Genomic DNA, 8,527 nt, shown 5'->3' with positions numbered 1-8,527 from the left:
GGCCCACTGACAATTATTTCTCTTTGGCAACTACCTTTCCCCGACCTCAGATGGTTCGAATCAGACTATCACTGCCCCTGCCAGTACAGTGGTGGACGGCTTAGGCCAGGCCAATGTGGTACCGATCTTTCCTTCCAATGTGATTGGTCCCAAGACAGGCTTGTTATACAAGCAGGGCCAGTGAGAATCCTTCTCTGAGATTTGGACTCCTCCTCTCCCCGCTGAGGCACATTGGCATAATGGTGTCTGAAGGTATGGATTCTGGTTCATGGGCAAGTTTGTTGACTTCTTTGAGCCTCAGTGCCTTCGTCTTAGTATATAATGGAGTAAAACCTATTTTGCAGGGTTGTGAGTATTAATGACGATAAAATACATACAGTGCTTGGCACATGGCAGACATCAATAAATAGTTTCTGTTGAGAACATTCATAATAAAAAGCAATACTCTTACCCTCTCCACTGTCCCACCCTGCCTGATCGACCTTCACTCTGCAAAGCACTTCTAAATAACTATAATTGGGAGGCCCCACCTTTGAGTGGGAGGGGCCATCCTTAATTTTCCCCGATCCTTGAATTCTCTGGAGAGTATAGATGGGATGAGAGAGTACAGTCTCAGGGATGGAAAAGTCATGGTCCGGCCAACCCATTGATCAGAGGTGGCCAAGTTCAAGAGATTGTCTTCAGTCTGGATGCTACATTGCTGCTATCTGATAGAACTTTCTGCCATGTTAGAAACATTCTTTTTCAGATGTATTTTGTAGAGTTTTTTTTTTAAGTTTATTTATTTGTTTTGAGAGAGAGAGAGAACACAAGCCAAGGAGGGGCAGAGAGAGAGAGAGAGAGAGAGAGAGAGAGAGAGAATTCCAAGCAAGGCTCATGCTGACAGCAAAGAACCTGATATGGGGCTCAAAGGCACGAACTGAGAGATCATGACCCGAGCTGAAACCAATGGTCCAACGCTCAACTGAGCCATCCAGGTGCCCCTAATTTTTTTTTTAAGTTTATTTATTTACTTTGACGAGGGTAGGGGTAAAGAGAGAGGGAGAGAGGGAATCCCAGGCTGGATATGTGCTGACACCCCCTGATGCAGGGCTCAGTCCCATGAACCATGAGATCATGATCTGAACCGAAATCAAGAGTCGGACACTTAACCCACCGAGCCACCCAGGCTCCCTATTATTAAGAAACATTCTATATCTGTGCTGTCCACTACAGTAGCCACTAGCTGAGTGTGACTATTGAGCACTTGGAATATGGTCAGTGAGACCGAGACACCAAATTATTTATTTAATTGAAACGTGAACACCCACACGTGGCAATGGTCACCCTGTTGGACAGAGCAGCTGTAGATGAATGCCTGGCATTAGCAGACAGACACAGAGGTGGGTGAGAACGATGCCCAGTGCTGGCATGGGCAGGTGCTTGTGCAGGAAGAGCTAACACTTGGGAGCAGGTGGGTCTCCAGGAGCTGTTGGTAAAGGAAAGTCATCTAGTTAGCCTTGAAAACAAGGCATGCTGGTTCCTGTGCTCTGTGTGCCAAAGCTACAAGAGTTCTGAAAACCGTGTCTGATCTTTTTTTTTTTAATCTGTAAATTGCAAAGTAATTTAATCACATTGCAGAAAGACTAGTCTCGGGGGCGGGGGAATCCCTCCAAACCTCACCACACAGTGATGATCAAACGGTCATGTGTGTATGCTTCCTTTCAGCCCTCCGCGCATGCATGTTTATACATTGTAATCTCTAGGGGCGCCTGGGTAGCTCAGTCCGTTAAGCGTCCGAATTCGGCTCAGGCCAGGATCTCATGGTCAGTGAGCTCTAGCCCCGTGTTGAGCTCTGTGCTGACAGCTCAGAGCCTGGAGCCTGCTTCAGGTTCTGTGTCTCCGTCTCTCTCTGCTCCTCCCCTGCTTGCACTCTGTCTTCCTAAAAAATAAATAAACATTAAAAAAATTTTTTTAGGGGTGCCTGGGTGGCTCAGTCGGTTAAGCATCTGACTTCAGCTCAGGTCATGATCTCACAGTCTGTGAGCTCGAGCCCCGCATCGGGCTCTGTGCATACAGCTGAGAGGCTGGAGCCTGCTTCGGATTCTGTGTCTCCCTCTCTCTCTGCCCCTCCCCGGCTCATGCTCTGCCTCTCTCTGTCTCAAAAATAAATAAAAACATTAAAAAAATTGTTTTAAATAAAAAATTAAAAACAATTTTTTTAATGTAATCTCTATGGACATATATTTTGTAGCCCACATTTTCTGTTTATCATAAGGACTTTTCTTTGTCATCACATTCTTTGTATCATTTTCAATAACTGTAAAATATTCTACTGGCCACACTCATTATAATTTATAGAACCATCCCCTATTTTTGTATTTTTTAGTCTGTTTCCAATTTCCTTCAAAATAATGCTGGGATAGGCATCCTTGGGCACCTACCTCCCTAACGCTCACCCCATACTTTGGTGTGACTGAGGGGCATGGGCTTCTAAGGCAGGCAGATGTGGCTTTAGATCCAGAGCCTTCCTCCCTTGGTAGCTACATGACCTCCAACAAGATCATTCATCTGTCTGGGCTTCATCTTTCTCATCCATAAAATGGGAACAGCAATGGCTGCCTTTCTGGGTTGGACATTTGTAAATTGCCTCCCACATAACCTGAGATTTGTTTATGCTGATAAGTCTCTTGGCCCATTGCCCTGGATTGGAGCAGAATCCCCACTGGCATAGATGTTGGGAGGCCAAGCATCCCCAAGACACTGGAGAAGTGGGAGCTATAGAAAACTCAGGGAGGCACTGCGGGCGGGGGAGGGAGATTTGTCCTTCACCTCCTAACGGAGTGCGCAATCCTTCTTGCTTAGGCTTACTTCCCAGAGCTCTCGTCCTTCCCACAGCAATGGGTGGTGTGGCCGCCGAAAACAGCACCAGCAAAGTGAGGGCAGAGGAGGAATTAGGAGGCGCTTGTGAGATGTGCTTTCCTGCCAGAGCTGGCAGCTGTGGGCTTACAGATAAGGCACAGCATTTGGAATTCTGCCCGTCTGGGGCAGGGGGAGGGTTTAGTCCCACCTGAGCTGCCATGAGCAGATCACTAAGCCTCCGTGAGCTGTTTTCTTTGTCAGTTAAGTGGCGATAATGATAATGTCCACGCGGAATTATGAAGCTCAAATAATAAAGAAACATGAGTTTTCCTCCGCAGACACGGGGCACCTACCCCTACCACCTATGGGGTCCCAGGGTGGGTGATTAACGTGTATTACCTTATCCACCTGCCACAACAGTTCCCAAAGGTAGGCATTATTATTTCCACTTTACAAGGAGGAAATCAGGAGGTGAAGTCCCCCGAGTACCCCTGCATATGGCCCCCTGCTTTAGAAATCACAGAGCCCGGGACAGTTGTAATTTGTTGTTATGATCCTCTGGAGTTCTTCTCAGCTCCTTCCCTGGAGATTTCTGCTAGAAAGTTCCAGGGGACTAATCAGTTCATTGAACAAATTGATTTGACACATATTTGTTTGAACACCTGCGGTATGCTAGGCATGGTCCTGGGGCTTCAGCAGTGAACCCCACAGACAAATCACTGTCAAAGGGGATATATTTTTGCATCGGAAGGCTGACGAATAAACCAAAAACCAAAAAAGTGTATATATATAACATGCCCTGGGATGATAAGTACTGGGGAGAAAAATTAAACAGGGAACGGGGGGTGAGTGTGATTTTATGTCCAATGACCGGAGAAGGCTCTATGATAGGATGACAATTGTGGTCACCACCGAGGTATTGGGGTCGACCTGATTTGATTCTAATTACATTAGAATGTAATCTCTGTAAGGACAGGCCCAGAGCTCTCGCTCCAATCCCCAGCAGAAGCTGTGGCCTCTAGTGGGTACTCAAATATTTGTTGAACGGGTGAATGAATGAACACATAGCCATTGTCTCAGATACACTTGTGGAAACGTCCACTTTAGGGTAGTCATGGGCTTTTCAGTTCAGTTCCTACCAGCCGGCACTTATGGAGAAACTTCCGTGTGGCAGGAACTGCTCCTGCCTCCGTGGCTGCAGAAAAAAATCTTTTCCCTTGATAGTTTTCACTAGACAGAATGGTGGAGGTTGCAATTTAGCAGCCTGAAACAGAAGCCGGCGGGTGGGGGGGTGGGGAGGGTGGGGCGGGGGAGAGAGAAGGGAGCAAAGAGCAAGGGGTTAAGGGTAAAGAGTAAGAGTTTCGGGGTCAGGAAGGAGTTCAGCAAGTGTATCGCCTGACATTTTTTTTTCTCGGTGCAAAAATAGCGAGTTCTGCTTTTTTGGAACGGGGCTCGCTGAGTCAGGGGTTCAAAGAGAACAGCATGGGGATGGGAGTGGCAGATGTCATCCGCGGCAGATGGTGATGCTCTGGAGGCCGACTGTGGCCTTGAAGATGCTTCCCTCCACCCACTCTGGCCCAGGAATCAAGGTCAGGGGCAGACAACCAAGTTCAGTTCCCGGCGGTCCCGATCCCAGCCTCTCCAACCAGGCCGGCCCTTCCCGACAACATCACCCGTGTTCCACGCTTGGACTCCACACCGGACTCAGCGGGAGTCCCAGAGGCCAAGGGTGTGAGAAGACTCGACCCCGCATCTGTTATTAAGCACTATTTCCATTCTCTTGGCCGTGCTTCCTTCTCAGCCCTGAAGACACACATGACCGATCTGCCGGCCCTTTGTTCAGCTTCACAAAAGAAGGGGATGATTATTAAAAGAACAGATTTTGCATTCCATATTTACCCCAGATGACATTGCCTTGATCCCTAAAATAACTCCAGATCTCCTGGGTGGAACTGGCTCGTTCCTTTTCATCTTGCTGTTTTGCAACTGTTTACGGAGCCCATCACCATAGTGATATTATCAGAGCAGGTCAAATGAAACTCCAAACCCTTGGGTGGTTATTGGTTTTTCCTTTGTACCTCGGAACATGACTTTTTCACCCCAAACCAGCTCTTTCGTTTCTTACAAGCACGTACACCCTCGGCCCCAAGTCAGCAGCAGCCCCTTCTGACTGATTCCCAGCAGTTAAAATCACAGAGGTGGTCCATGCTGGGACAAGACGTGGAAGTCCTTGAACTGAGTTTCCAAACTGGAAACCGTATTTACCAGAAATCTCCTTTCCTGCGGATAAAACTTGGGTCAAAGTGTCAGGGTGTTGAAAGAGGCACTAAATAAAAAGAGTCTGAAGGATCTTCAGCATTTGGTCCAAGGAACATGGCTACAGAGTTCAACAAATAAACACAGCTGGCGTGGGGCAAGCCCTTAGCAAACACTTATCTTCTTGATTATTTTTTTTTGTAATCATCATCTTGGACAAAAGCCTTTATGATAGCGTTCTTACACGCTGCTGGTGGGGTTGCGAATTGGTGTGATTTTCCTAATCGAGAACTTGGCAACGGGTAGGAAATACCTTGACAGTGTGCCCTTCCTTTGATGCTAACTTCTACTTGTGGGTTCTGAGGAAATAATTAGGGATGTGACCTGAGGAATGCATTCAGAGATGTTCATTGCTAATAATGGTGAAAAATTGGAAATAACCTAACGGTACAACATGAGGGAGTTGCTTTAAAAAAAAAAAAAATCGTGGTCTAGGGGCGCCTGGGTGGCTCAGTCGGTTAAGCATCTGACTTCAGCTCAGGACATGATCTTACGGCTCATGGGTTCCAGCCCCACATCAGGCTCGCTGCTGTCAGTGCACAGCTTGCTTTGGATCCTCTGTCCCCCCACCTCTCTCTGTCCCTCCCCTGCTCAGACACTCTCTCAAAAAATAAACGCTTAAAAAAAAAAAATGAAAAAAATCATGATCTATCCATACAATGGATACTAAGGCACCACTAAAAATTATGCCATAGGAGAATCTTTAATAACGTGTGAAATATTAATTATATTAATTAATTAATATCAATTAATTAATATTATTAATTAATAATATTAATAAAGATAATATTAATAATATGGGGAAATGCAGGTTATAAAAATTGATCCCATTTTTGTAAAATATTTATATATGTGCAACAGAGAAAAAAAAGATTAGAAGGACAGTTTCTTTTTTTGTTTTGTTTTCTTTCTTTATTTATTTTGACAGAGTGTGAGCAGGGGAGGGACAGAGAGTCCCAAGCAGGCTCCATGCAAGAAGCCCAACATGGGGCTTGAACTCACAAACCATGAGGTCATGACCAGAGCTGCCACCAAGAACCAGATGTTTTTCTTTTCTTTCTTTAATTTTTGTTTAATGTTTATTTATTTTTGAGACAGAGAGAGACAGAGCATGAGCAGGGGAGGGGCAGAGAGAGAGGGAGACACAGAATCTGAAACAGGCTCCAGGTTCTGAGCTGTCAGCACACAGCCCGATGCAGGGCTCGAACCCATGAACTCCGAGATCATGACCTAAGCCGAAGTTGGAGGCTTAACCCACTGAGCCACCCGGGCGCCCCAGCAAGAGCCAGATGTTTAAACGACTGAGCCACCCACACACCCTGGAAGGATAGGTTCTAAAAAGACGGCAGGGATTGCTTCTTGAGTATTTTTTTTGATGCTTTTATCTATAATTTTTCCAAAATGAGCAGGTATTTCTGTAGCCAGATGCTTAAAATACCATTTTAAAAATTTGGAGGGGAGCTCCTGGGTGGTTCATTCAGTTAAGCATCTGCCTCTTGATTTTGGCTCATGTCGTGATCTCACAGTTGGTGGGACTGAGCTCCGTGTCATGCTCTGTGCTGACAGAACAGATTCTCGGTCTTCCTTTCTCTGCCCCTCCCCTGCACGTGTGCACCTGCGTGCATACACACGCTCTCTCTCAAGATAAATAAACAATAAATAAATAAATAAATAAAAATATTTAAAATGATTTTAAGTAATCTCTACACCCAATGTGGGGCTCCAACTCACAACCCCAAGATAAAAGCTGCACGCTCCGCTGACTGAGCCAGCCAAGGTGCTCCTTAAAATGCTATTTTTAAGAATAATAAGCTGCCATGCTTTTTTAAATCATCCAACTTCGGCTCGGGCCATGATCTAGCAGCTCGTGAGTTCAAACCCCACATTGGGCTTGGGCTCGGGCTCGCTGCCGTCAGCACAGAGCCTGCTTCAGATCCTCTGCCCCCTCTCTGCTCCTCCCCCTCTTTCACACTCTCAAAAATAAACATTAAAAAATCCTCCCTCTGATCATCCTACTGGGCAGAAACAGAGTCTTATTCCTGGAGCCTCCTTATATAAAGCTCATGGGATAGGAAGTGCTCAATGGTGTCCTATTGTGGTTGGAACAATGAGTTCATCGTCTGGTCAGGGGACCCATAAATACTTAGCAATCATGGGTTTTCTGCCTACTTGGAGTTTAAGGTCACAGATATACAAGGCTGACATAACTAGGCATAAAACACAGGGACACCGTGATAAGACCGGCAAATGTATTCACAAAATACCAAGACTCATTTGATGTTTGGTGGGAACAGTGGAGAGAGATTGTTGGGGGGGTGGGGGGTGCATAATGATTAGCATAAACATGAACAGCATCCTATATGCCACCCGTTGATTGCTTATTTAAATCTCACAACAACTGTATGTGGTAGGTATCACACCCCCATTTTATAGATGTGGAAACCAGGAGATAGGGGCTTTATCGCCTGCTCTTTCAACATTGCAGGGGGAAAGAAGATGCACATATTCAGCAGAGAGCCCAGTTTATGATTGGGATGGTGGAGGCAGAAAGGAAGAAGTGGACGGTGAAGGAAGACAGCTATATTTCTGGCATGGTCCCCAGAGTCTTTACCAGACTGGTGAACATTTGGGTTGCTGGCTAGAGAAACAGATAATAATTTTAATCACCCACGTTTCAGCCCTTGGGGATGATGTTGATATGAAAATGAGGATTCCATTATCTATTCAAATGTTCATATATACTCAACCTCACTGGCTTGTGGGGAAGCGGTGGAGGCTCTATAGTAACACAGAGCACAGATGGGGCACCTGGGTGTCTCAGTCGGTTAAATGTCCAATTCTTGATTTCGGTTCAAGTCATGATCCCAGGATCATGGGATCGAACCCTGTGCTGGGCTCCGCACTGACAGGGCAGATTCCGCTTGGGATTCTCTCTCTCTCCCTCTCTCTGCCCCTCCCCTGCTCGAGCGCTCTCTCTCCATCTCTCTCTCTCTCTCTCTCTCTCTCTCTCAAAACAAATAAACTTAAAAAAAAATACATAGCACAAATGTGCCAGAGAGTAAATTATGCAGAGCCCTACAGCCTATCCTCGTGATGATCATCACTCGAAACATCTAAACACCTCCGTTTTTGGGTAATGTGGAAGAATGAGAAAAGCATAGGTTTGGGGTCAGACAGACCTCCGTTCAAACCCCGGCTCACCATCCATGTAGCTGTGTGACCTTTGTCCCGTCTCACCAACTCTATCTTGAGATACCTATGGAACCTTCACACTGGTATGGAAATCCTGCTTAAATTGGTGGCCCCAAACATTACCCGCTATATTGGAAGCTATCATGGGAAGCTCTTGAGACTTGTGTTGGTCAGGATA

Source organism: Puma concolor, chromosome C1, assembly GCF_028749965.1.
Source record: "Puma concolor isolate L17-30 chromosome C1, mPumCon1.1.hap2, whole genome shotgun sequence".
Classification (NCBI taxonomy): Eukaryota; Metazoa; Chordata; class Mammalia; order Carnivora; family Felidae; genus Puma; species Puma concolor.
The sequence above is the reverse complement of the archived record's forward strand: the minus strand, read 5'-3'. Positions refer to the sequence as shown.